Raw genomic sequence first — 11,705 nt, 5'->3', positions numbered from 1 at the left:
TTGGAAGGTGGGCAGATCACCTGAGGCTGGGTGTTTGAGACCAGCTTGACCAACGTGGAGAAACCCCATCTCTACTAAAAATACAAAATTAGCCAGGTGTGGTGGCACATGCCTGTAATCCCAGCTACTCAGGAGGCTGAGGCAGGAGAATCGCTTGAACCCAGGAGGCGGAGCTTGCAGTGAGCCAAGATCACACCATTGCACTCCAGCCTGGGCAACAAGAGTGAAACTCCGTCTCAAAAACAAAAACAAACAAACAAACAAAAACCCAAAAAAGCCCTGCAGGGTGAAGAGCTTTGAGAGCTGAAAGGAGCCTCCCAACCCCAGTGGCTGGAGGACTTGGGGCTGCTGGAGGGAGGTGCCAGTTGAACTGGGTCTTGTAGGATGATTAGGAGTTTGCCAATCTGGGGAGTGTGGGGAAGGGGTATCTGAAAGAGGGAACAGCATGTATAAAAATGCAAAGGTGTAGGGGCACATGATGTGAGCAAGGCAAAAAAATTCAGGAAGCGTGGAGGACAGAACGTGGATGCCCCGTGATGAAGGGCACTGCTGGCTGGGCCATGCCCCTTTCTTGCGGCTGTCCTCTATGATGGGCATGAGAGCAGCCGGCCCATTACAGTGGAATAATCCATAAGCCATTGGAAGGGGTGCAGGGCCAGGGAAGCCACACACTCAGGGCCTAGAACTCAAGGTCACAACCGCGTCCTGCCCCTAATGCACTGAGTGATCTTGGGCAAATGACTCCCCTCACAGGCTCCACTTCCTCATTTGCAGAGTGCGCCCTACCATCCCGCACCCCTGTTTGTCGGGAGGAGCCCCTGTACTGGGTTAGGGGGAGATGGCTGGCACCTACCAGGAATTTGGCAGGCAGTCATTGTTCCGGGATGAGAGGTCCCCGGATCTCACCTTTGGGGCTTTTCCCTTCAGCCCATGCCCGTCACAGCATCGTGGCTCTGTGTTCTACAGCGAGACTCGATTTACCGAGCACACAGCATCTGTCTTAGCCAGGCAGCCTGCTACTTGCCACTGGTGGGTGTCAGGCAAAGCAGCAAACCTAAGAGACCACGTTTGCTCATTTCTGCGTGAATCCCTCACCCTGTGACTGTGTGCAGCTCTCCAGAAAGATGCCTTGAAGACAAAGTAGGACAGAGCATGCAGCTGTCCATATCGCTCGCCTGAGCCGCTATATTCCTTATAAGTGAAATGACCCCAGTCCTTGCCTTTTCCCACACATAAGATAACGTCTGATGGGGTTGGTGCTTATGCCTCTGTGATCCCTAAGTGCACTCCCACACTCAAACCTAGGTGTGATTCTGCTGTAACTTCTGAACAAGTTTAATGTGGATTTGCGCACATTAACCCTCCACCTTCTGTATATGAGCCATGGGCTGAAATGCCGTGCAGGAACGGCCTGACGGCGGAGCCTCTCTAAAGGGCTCTTCCTGGCTACAGGCCTCGGTCTACAGTCCTCACTAAGGCTCCCACAGAAAACTGACTTTAATTCTTTGAAAGCCTGATTTTTTCTTTCTTTAGTTGACAATCATGGTGACCACAAAGGGACTCAGACTAGACTGCCCATGGTCATCTGGAACACTGTGGGCATGCAGCACCCTGGTACCAGCACAGGCCCTGTGAGCGTCTCTGCTTCCGCCATGGTTGCAGACAACTGGATGAGTCTCTCCTGAGTCTCAGACCTTCCATTTAGCTGATGGTCCTGATGTTTTTTTCCAACTTGTTGTCCTTGCTTATTGATGTGGGGTAAGTTCTTCCTCGAGACTTTTCATTTCTCCAGAGAGGGAATTCTCCTAGTTAAAAGATATTAGGAAGAAACAGATAGGTGAGGCTGTCTCACTGGCTGGGTTGTGCCAGGGCTTCCTTTTCAGTTTGCCTCTGTAAACAAGGTTTCAGCATGACAGACACTATTATAAATCTCTGAGGGTTTGACCTGCGTCAGCTCTGAAGACAAGGGACACCCGCTCCTTCAGACAGATTCTGACTTGGCGTGTCCAGGTGACCAGAGATCTCTGGAAGTGTTGGAGTTACGATCCTTATGATGTGCAGCAGTCCTACAGGAAATTCTTTGTCACAAGTAATTAACAAGTGGCTCATCTGGAGATGCACACAGGAGGGTTAGTCACCCCGTACTCTGAGCCTCCACGATTGCTTTAGGCAACCCGAGGGAGAAACTGAGACACGTAAGACAGCCATTGGCTGTGCTCAGAACAGCACATTTTCTTTTCTTTTCTTTTTCTTTTTCTTTTTTTTTTTTTTTGAGACAGAGTCTCGCTCTGTTGCCCATGCTGGTGTGCAGTGGTTCATGTAATTCTCTTGCCTCAGCCTCCTGAGTAGCTGGGATTACAGGTGCCCACCACCACACCATGCTAATTTTTTTTTTTTTTTTTTTTTTTGTATTTTTAGTAGAGACGGGGTTTCACCGTGTTGGCCAGGCTGGTCTTGAACTCCTAACTTCAAGCGATCTGCCCACCTCAGCCTCCCAAAGTGCTGGGATTACAGGCATGAGCCACCACACTCAGCCAGGACAGCACATTTTCTTTTGAGAAGGGTCTCACACTATCTCCCAGGCTGGAGTGCAGAGGCACAGTCTCAGCTTACTGTGGCCTCCACCTCCTGGGCTCAAGCAATCCTCTCTCCTCAGCCTCCTGAGTAGCTGGGACTATAGGTGCACACCATCATGCTCAGCTATTATTTATTTATTTATTTTTTGTAGAGACGGGGTCTCACTATATTACCCAGGCTGGTCCTGAACTCCTGGGCTCAAGTGATCTTCCTACCTCAGCCTCCCAAAGTGCTGGGATTACAGCGGTGAGCCACTGTGCCCAGCCAAAGCAGCTCATCTCCCCACTACGTTTCTCAGTAGCAGTCCTGCTTTGCTGAGCTCTCACAATGGAAAATAAATCATCCAAAACTGAAACAACAGGGTCATTGAACAACCAACCTCCAGTCAGCACTCCAGCAGGCTTTGTGTATAACACACACGGAGCTTACACTGGCAAGTGTCTCCTTGGATGGGAGGACTTTACCAAAGGAGATTTCAAATTAAAATGGCCAAAAATGGGATTTTCCAGTGTGTCCCTGGAAACTCCCGCAAAATATATCTCTCATCCTGTGCAGAAATTAAATGATTTAAATTGTTTGGTAAATTGTATGGGAGGCATTGTCAAATGATAAATGATACTAGATCTTTTTTCAGTTACATTTATGGGTATGTTATTGACATAAATGTTCCAAAAATAATATAAATTCATAAAAATCTAATGTTATCAGTAATAATTTTGATTGTTATATTAAATTGTTTGTAAGTTATATTTGTATGGATATGTTGTTAATATAAATGTTCCAAAGATTATATAAAATTTATAAACATCTAATGGCCCTGATGTGACACCATCAGTCATAATTCTGGTTGTTATCATAAAATGCTGTGTGAAATAGAAATAACTAAATTTCCTTGTCAATTAAAAACTTTCATCAGATTTTAACCAAGGCTATTCTAAGTTTTATTATCCACAGTTATTGTTATAAATTATTCTGTAAAAACATTTGCAGGGTGAGTGCAGTGTCTCACGCCTATAATCCCAACACTTTGGGAGGCTGAGGTGGGAGGATTGCTTGAATTCAGGAATTCAAGACCAGCCTGGACAACATAGTGAGACCTGGTGTCTAAAAAAAATTTAAAAATTATCCAGGTGTGATGATGTGAGCCTGTAGTCTTAGGTACTCAGGGGGCTCAGGTGGGAGGATGGCTTGAGCCCCGGAGGTTGAGCCTGCAGTGAGCCGTGATGATGATGCCACTGTACTCCAGCCTGGGTGGCAGAGTGAGATCCTGTCTCAAAAACAAAAACAAAAACACTTGCAATCAGCTCTAGTCCAAAATTGTTTTTCATAAAAAGACTATACTAAATATGGGTACCAAAAGGGGAAAAATATTACAATCGGTTAAAAAAAAAAACGATTCGAATGTATGTTCCAGTTTTGTTAAATGGTTATCGTGGGTTTTACAATCTGTAACTCACTTTAATGCTATTAAATATGTATTGCTACCTATAATCTGTAATATCCTTGTAATAGTCCTCCTGCTGAGGTATTGTGTTAGGTACAGGAAAAGGCAATGTCACAAAGAACAACAACAACAAAAAAACCCCAGATCATGCTACTTAAAAGTGGATGCAATCTGAAGTGTGTTTTTTGCAAAATAGCCAAGTATGCATGCTGAGCCGGATACAACGACCACTGAAGCTTCCCTGCCTTCCTAGGCAAGAGTCTTCCCGGCTACATAAGACAATGAGTGTTTGTCTTGTAAATGCAGCTAACAGTTGATTATGAGCAAAAGAGGGAACTTGTGAGACAAAGTAACAAACCTAAGAAGCCATGTTTGCTCATTTTGGCTTGTCAACATGAAGTGTAGCTCTCCAGAAAGATGTTTTGAAGGCAAAGCAGGCTAGATCACAAGGCTCCCACATCTCTGACCGGAGTCACAAATAACCCCAGTCCTTGCCTTTTCCCACACATTAAGATAATGTCTGCTGGGTTTAGTGCTTATGCTAAGCACATGCACTTCCACACCCAAACCTAGGTGTGACTCTGCTGTAATGTAACTTCTGAACAAGTTTAATGTGGATTTGCACACATTAATCCTCCACGACCTGTATATAAGCCATGGCTGAAATGCTGTGCAGGAACGGCCTGATAGAGCCTCTCTAAAGGGCTGCTCCTGGCTACAGGCCTCAGTCTATAGTCCTCAGTCAAGCTTCTACATAAAACTGACTTTCGGCCGGCCACGGTGGCTCACGCCTGTAATCCTAGCACTTTGGGAGGCCTAGGCTGGCTGATCACCGCAGGTCAGGAGTTCCAGACCAGCCTGACCAACATGGAGAAACTCTGTCTCTACTAAAAATACAAAATTAGCCAGGTGTGGTGGCGCATGCCTGTAGTCCCAGCTACTCAGGAGGCTGAGGCAGGAGAATCGCTTGAACCCGGGAGGCAGAGGTTGCATTGAGCCGAGATCACGACATTGCACTCCAGCCTGGGCAAGAAGAGTGAGACTTCGTCTCAAAAAGAAAAAAAAATTGACTTTGATTTTCTAAAAGCTTGATCTTTTCTTCAGTCAACATAGGGTAAGGGTTCCATGGCCCAGTGCCCTCCAGGGGTTGGTAAACATGACCACATAAGCACCCAACTTGATCAATAGCAGAGGGCATCTGATGGTGGCCAGGTGGGACAGCCACAGCAGGGAGGTGGGTTCCTGCTGCCGCCTCCAAGGAGCTAAGCAGGCTGGGTATCCTGAGGGTGCACCCCTTCCCCCCTCCCTCCATCCTCCTGGCTTCAAGCCAGGCTGGGGGTGGGGGACAGCTGCAGGAGGTGACAGTGTCACCTACGGAGCCCCTGTCGTGTGCCTGGCTAGACTCTCGACTTGCTTTGGCCAACAGAGCAGGGCAGAAGAGTCACTGAGCTTGGTCTGTGCCTCAGAAAGCCTCCAGCCCCCACTCTCGCAACGGCAAGGAAGGGTGAGCTGCGTGAGTCCTAGGATGGCTCCCGAGCCCCCAGCATCAGGGCTGGCAGGCCTCTGGGAACTAGGGGTGGGAAAACTGATGCTCCTGTGAGACCGGTGAAGGGAAGGACTCAGAGAAGGTGGCCACCATTCACCTGGAGACAACTGCAGCCAGGCAGGGCCTGTCCCAGAGAACCCCAAGGCTAGATTCTTTGTATGAAATCTCCTGCCCTTAAAATGGTGGCAGCAGATACTCATTATGTTAAACGCTGCCTGTTTTGGGCTGGGATGCCAGCTGCACCATTTGCAACCTTTGTCCTGGGGTCAAGTTCCGTTATGGGACTGAGAGCCATGTCTCTACCATGACTGTGGCACTGATTCACACATTTATTCCTTCAACAAGGACCCAGTGATCTGTGGCTTCTCTGGGCTAGGCCCTTGGCTGGAGGTTACAGCCTAGGTGAGAGGCTGGCGAGGCTTCCCTGGACAGGTGCATCTAGGGCTCTGACCCAGTACAGGGCTCCTGTGGTGGGGGGCTTCATGCTGAGTGTGGGGAAGCCGATTACTTACCCTCACTGCACCCCATCGCCCTACTCCAGGTTGAGCCCTCACGGGAACACTAGAAGAATGACCAGTATTCTTACTTTCAGCCACTCTAGTTGGTATGCGGTGGTATCTCAGTGTGGTTTTTTCCTAACAGTTCTACTGAGATATAGTAAATATGTCAAATAACTCACCATTTTAAAGTGTGCCACTCTATGACCTTTAGAGTATTCGTAGATGTGTACAACCATGACCACAGTCAATTTCAGACCATTTTCATTACCCCATAAGGAAATCTTCACCCTCCACTCCTGCCCCTAAGTTGTGGGCAACCACTAATCTACTTTCTGCCTCTATATATTGGCCTGTTCTGGACATTTCACTGGAAAGGAATCATACAATGTGTGGTCCTTTGTGACTGGCTTCTTGTACTCAGCATGATGTTTCCAAGAGTCATAATGTTTTCTATTCTCTTGGGCATATACCTAGGAGTGGAATTGCTGGGTCGTGTGGTTTAAATGTTTACATGTTTGAGGAACTGCCAGGCAATTTTCCAAAGCAGCTGCACCGTTTTACATTCCCAACAGTGGTGTATGAGGACTCCAATCTTTCTCCCTCCTCAGCAACACCTGTTAGTGCTAGTAGTTTTTGTTTTGTTTTGTTTTGTTATTTGAGACAGAGTCTTGCTCTGTCGCCCAGGCTAGAGTGCAGTGGTGCAATTTCGGCTCACTGCAACCTCTGCCTCTGGGGTTCAAGCAATTCTCCTGCCTCAGCCTCCTGAGTAGCTGAGATTACAGGCACCCGCCACCAGGCCCAGCTAATTTTTTTGTATTTTTAGTAGAGACGGGGTTTCACCATGTTGGTCAGGCTGGTCTTGAACCCCTGACCTCGTGATCCACCCGCCTCGGCCTCCCAAAGTGGTGGGATTATAGGCGTGAGCCACCGCGCCCGGCCTTGTGCTAGTAGTTTTTAGTCCAGCCAACCTAGTGGGTTGCCCCTGGTGGGTATAAGTGGTTAACTGGTGTGTCAAACTTTTGATTTGCATTTTTTTCTGATGGCTAATAATGTTGAGTATCTTTCCTTGTGCTTATGATATCCTCTTTGTTGTAATGTCTATTCAGATCCTTTCCCATTTTTAAATTGAGTTATTTGCCTTTTTTATTATTGAGTTGTAAAATTTATTTATGTATGCTAGATACATGTCTTTGATCAGACATGTGAACAGCAAACATTTTCTCTTCTGTGGGTTTTTTCTCTTCTGTCACTTTCTTTACTGAAGTCCTTCAAAGCATAGAAGCTTTCAACGTTGCTGTTTCCCAGTTTATCTCCTTTTCCTTTGTTGCTTTGCTGTTGGTGTCATCTCTAAATCCCTGGGGTTTTAATTTGCATTTCCCTAATGACTGATGATATTGAGCTTCTTTTAATTTGCTTATTTGGCATTTATATATCTTTGGTGAAATGTCTGTTTAAAACGTATGCCCATTTTTAATTGGGTGTTTTTTCTTGTTTTTATTGAGTTGTAAAAGTTCTTTATATATTCTACACACAAGTCCTCTGCTGGATATCGAGTTTGCAAATATTTCCTCCCAGACTGTGACTTACCTTTTCATTTTCTTAACAGTTTCTTTTGAAGACCAAGCTTTTTTTTTAATTGCAGTGAAGTCCAATTTGCTGATTTTTTCTTCACTTAGAGTTCATGCTTTTGGCGTCACATTTAAGAAATATTTGCCAAATTCAAGGCCATTAAGAGCTTTTCTAGAAGTTGTACCTATTTAGCTCTTACATGGGTTCTGTGATCTAGTCCCAGTTAATTTTGTAGATACTCTGAAATGGAGGCAGAGGTTCATTCTTTTGCATATTATCCCAGCAGTTTTCTCAGGCAACACTTGTTGAAAGACTATCCTTTCACTCATTGAGTGGCTTTGGCATCTTTGTCAAAAATTGATTGCCCACATATGTGTGGGTCTACTTTGAGACTCTCTTCTAGTTTGTCAATTTATGTGTCTCTTTTGACACTGGTACCCATTGTTTTGATTACTCTTGCTTTATAATAAGTGTTGAAATCTAATAGAGTAAGTCCTTCCGCTTTGCTTTGCTTTTTGGTGATGTGAGTGGGATAGTTTGTATTGGATGACACTCCCTGTGTGCTGTATCTCAGGGCCCTGCCCATTGAATGTCAGAGCATTGTCCGTCATTCTCATGACCAAAAACATCCCCCACCAGATTTTCAAATGTTCTGACCAGGGACAATACCCTCTTAAGAGAATTTCTTCTCTAAAGGAACAAGAATCAGAATGACATCAGTGGCACTAGGTAATGGAGGAAAATGGAGCAAACCCTTCCATGGTCTGAGGAAACTGATTTGTAACCCGGAATTCTATACCCAGCCAAACTACCAATCAAATCTGAGGGCAAAGTAAATACTTTCAGACACACAAGGACTCAGACACCTACCCATAGGCTGTGTCTGGCAGAATTGCCTGAGGATATACTCTGCAAAGTAGAAAATGAACCCAAGAAAGACAATACACAGGATCCAAGAAAGACAATACACAGGATCCAAGAAAGACAATACACAGGATCCAAGAAAGACAATACACAGGATCCAAGAAAGACAATACACAGGATCCAAGAAAGACAATACACAGGATCCAAGAAAGAGTGGACTCAATCCAGAAGTGTAATGCCAAGAAATCCCTGATAATAGCTGTGTAGCAGGCCCAGGAAGTAGCCAGCCCAAATTATAACAGTGAGTCAGAGAGTGCTCAGGGGAAGGTTTTTAAGGAAAAAAATGAATTTCTTATAAAAAGGACAATATTAAAAAGATTGATGATCTTACCAAGAAGCTGGATGTGAATAATAATAGGAAAATTCACCAATGATTTTACATAGTATACTTCCCTTTTCTCTGTTTCCTCCTCCATATTTTTGTAACCTTTATTTTTTTGGAGTGCACACTCACATCTTCCTTTCTGCAATTGAATTTAAATTACTTGGCCTCGAATTTATCACATTGGAAATGCCGGTTATCAGTTTTTTCAGGTGGCAGAACGTATCTGTATACAAAGCCGGGAGACCTTAACCAGAGTTACAGACTAGCATGCCCATCCTATAAATCCTAACGAGGTCAAAGGACTGGTGTCAAGATGGGAGAGGAAGGGAAGGGAAGGAGAATGTCCTGGGTCACCTCCCAGGGAAACATTCTGAGAGGGAGGTTTGCGCACAGGAGGTTTCCTGGGGAGAGCTCAGGGGCCAGCACCAGCGAGGGAGAGAAGAGGCAGGATTGGCAGAGGGAGAGGCTGGGCCACAGTGTGAATCCTACAGAGGCTTGGCTAATCCCACGGGAGCTCTGGAGCTAGGATGACCCTGCAGAGTTGCCCAAATTGAGGCAAGGGGGCCAGGCTGTTGTCCTCCTGCATGGACCAGTCACTAGTTGGGGGCTGCCCTGGGAAGGGGAATGTAACCTTGAAGATTCCGTCAGCACAGGGCAATTTCCTGAGACGGTCTTTGCTGAGCTGGTGCGAGGCGAGGGCCTCACCTTGAAGGGGGAATCTGGGCAGCAACCACAGCATCCATGACACGGTGCTTCAAGGACTCTAGAGGCTCTGATTCTTTTATTGCACATCGTGGGAATTTAGATGAGAGACTGCAGCTGAACTGGACGGCCTTTAACTGCTCTGACGTCTTGGTGCTGCCAGCCGAGTGAAAGCAATCCACCCTGTCCCTCTGTGTCTCATCTGCCCTCTGCTCATCAGTGTTCCTATGTCCGGGGCCATGTGGTGAGACTGGGAGAGACCCCTGGGTGCCCAAGAGCCCCGAGTCCAGTCCAGAAGCAGGTGGGAAGCCAATTAACTCACTGCATGCGGGGGTCAGAGCAGGGAGGCTGGAGGACCAGGCCACAGGGCTTGTATGTGGGGCCCTGTGGGATGGCCCTGGCCTGTGCCTGCTCATCCCCCTTGCTCATTCTCTGTCTCCATGTGATAACTCTTAAAGAGCATGGGCCCAGAGCCTGGCCACAGTCGATGCTCGGCCACATTTACTAAAGGAGTGGCTGGCTAAGGCTCTTTGAGGAAGAGGCCTCCCTTCTCTGGTGGGGACAGGCATTGTTCCTCCCTCGTTTGGGAGCCAGGAAGGAGGGTGGACTTGGCCCCATTGCTGGTGGCAGACTCCCCTATAACCTCCAGCTCCGGGGAGCTGGCTGTCGCTGGAACACCCCCGAGTCCCAGGAATGGAAAGCAAGGCAGATGAGTGAGGCAGAGGGAGAGGACAGGCCCGAGGGGCTCCCTGCTCCCACTCCTACTGCCTAAAGAGGAGTCCAGGGATCCTGGCCGGAAGGAGCAGGGAGTGGGCCAGGCAGGCCACTGTTGTTGTTCACCACCTATGCCCTGAGGATCTCTCTGCTTGCCTCAGAGCCTGGGGAATGGCAATTCCAGGAGGACAGGGCCCTGCCTAGGCCTCGGGTGCAGTGCTCCTGCCTGGAGACTCGAACAGCACCTTGTCGGCCTGTTGTCATCTTCTGCCCTGGCCAAGCCTGGAAGCTCCTGAAAGGCAGGGCTGAGGCCTCCTCCCCTTATGGTGTCTGGTGTCACCCGGACCTGGTACAGATTGGGTGCTCTGTCTGCTGAGTGGCAAGGTGACCTGCCTCAGGGAGCAAGGAGGTAGTGCAGAGATGGAGATGTGGGGTCATCTTCAATCGGGAACAGCTGGAAGGGGTGTCTGGGGGCTCCACATGGGCATTGAGCATAGAAAGGGAGCCTGGCTGCTCCTTCCCCAACCCCTGCAGCTCTGTCCATCAGCCATGATCCTCACTGACAGGCACCAGGGTTTAGAGTTACCTTCCCTCCAGCCCCAAACACTGGCGGAGACCCGTGTGCAACTGCAGGGTCAGGCCTCCCATAAGGTCATGAGAGGCCTGGGCTACATGGATCCCTTTTTGGGAAGCTCCTCAGGTATTATAAAATGAGGAGATATTAGATTAGAGTGGCAAAGATGTTGGTATATTTTCAATTTATAAACCAAAATGATCAATGATTTGTACATGTACAAATAGGATGGTATCTGATGGTGTTCTTCAAAAGGTGATAATAAGATTTATAAAGATAACATTAATCTTGAGAACAGGACGTGTCTTAGAAACGAGGGACAATTTTAAAGTTGTGTTGAGCTTTCATTTAGGGTGGTGTGTGTATGATCTCATCCTTGTATAACAGTCCTTGGGGAACTTGAGGCTTCTACTACATGGCCCCACTACCATTCTGGGCCCTGCCCGTGGGACACCCAAGGTGGGACACCGAAGGAGGCCTGAGGACCCTGGAGGGTCTGAGGTCTCTCTATGCAGTCTCCTCCTCTCCTGGGGATGGAGGGATAGCAACAAACATAAATATGGAACACCAAGTGTCAGTGAAGCTGGTGTAACAAAGGCAATGCCACTCGCATGTAAATAACAGCTTTAAAAATATATGAGATGTAGCTAAAGCTTTACCCAGAGGTAAATTTATAGCCTTAAATGCATTTGCTAGAAAATGGAACTGTAGAAATAAGCCAGCTCAAGTCAAGGAGATAGAAAAGTGAGTTTAGCCCCAAAGAAACTTGGGGTATGAAAATTACAAAGATTAAGAAAATAATCAACAAATGGAAAATATTTTGGCTGAGG

This window comes from Pan paniscus, chromosome 2 (assembly GCF_029289425.2).
Source record: "Pan paniscus chromosome 2, NHGRI_mPanPan1-v2.0_pri, whole genome shotgun sequence".
NCBI lineage: Eukaryota > Metazoa > Chordata > Mammalia > Primates > Hominidae > Pan > Pan paniscus.
This window is presented reverse-complemented; position numbering follows the sequence as displayed.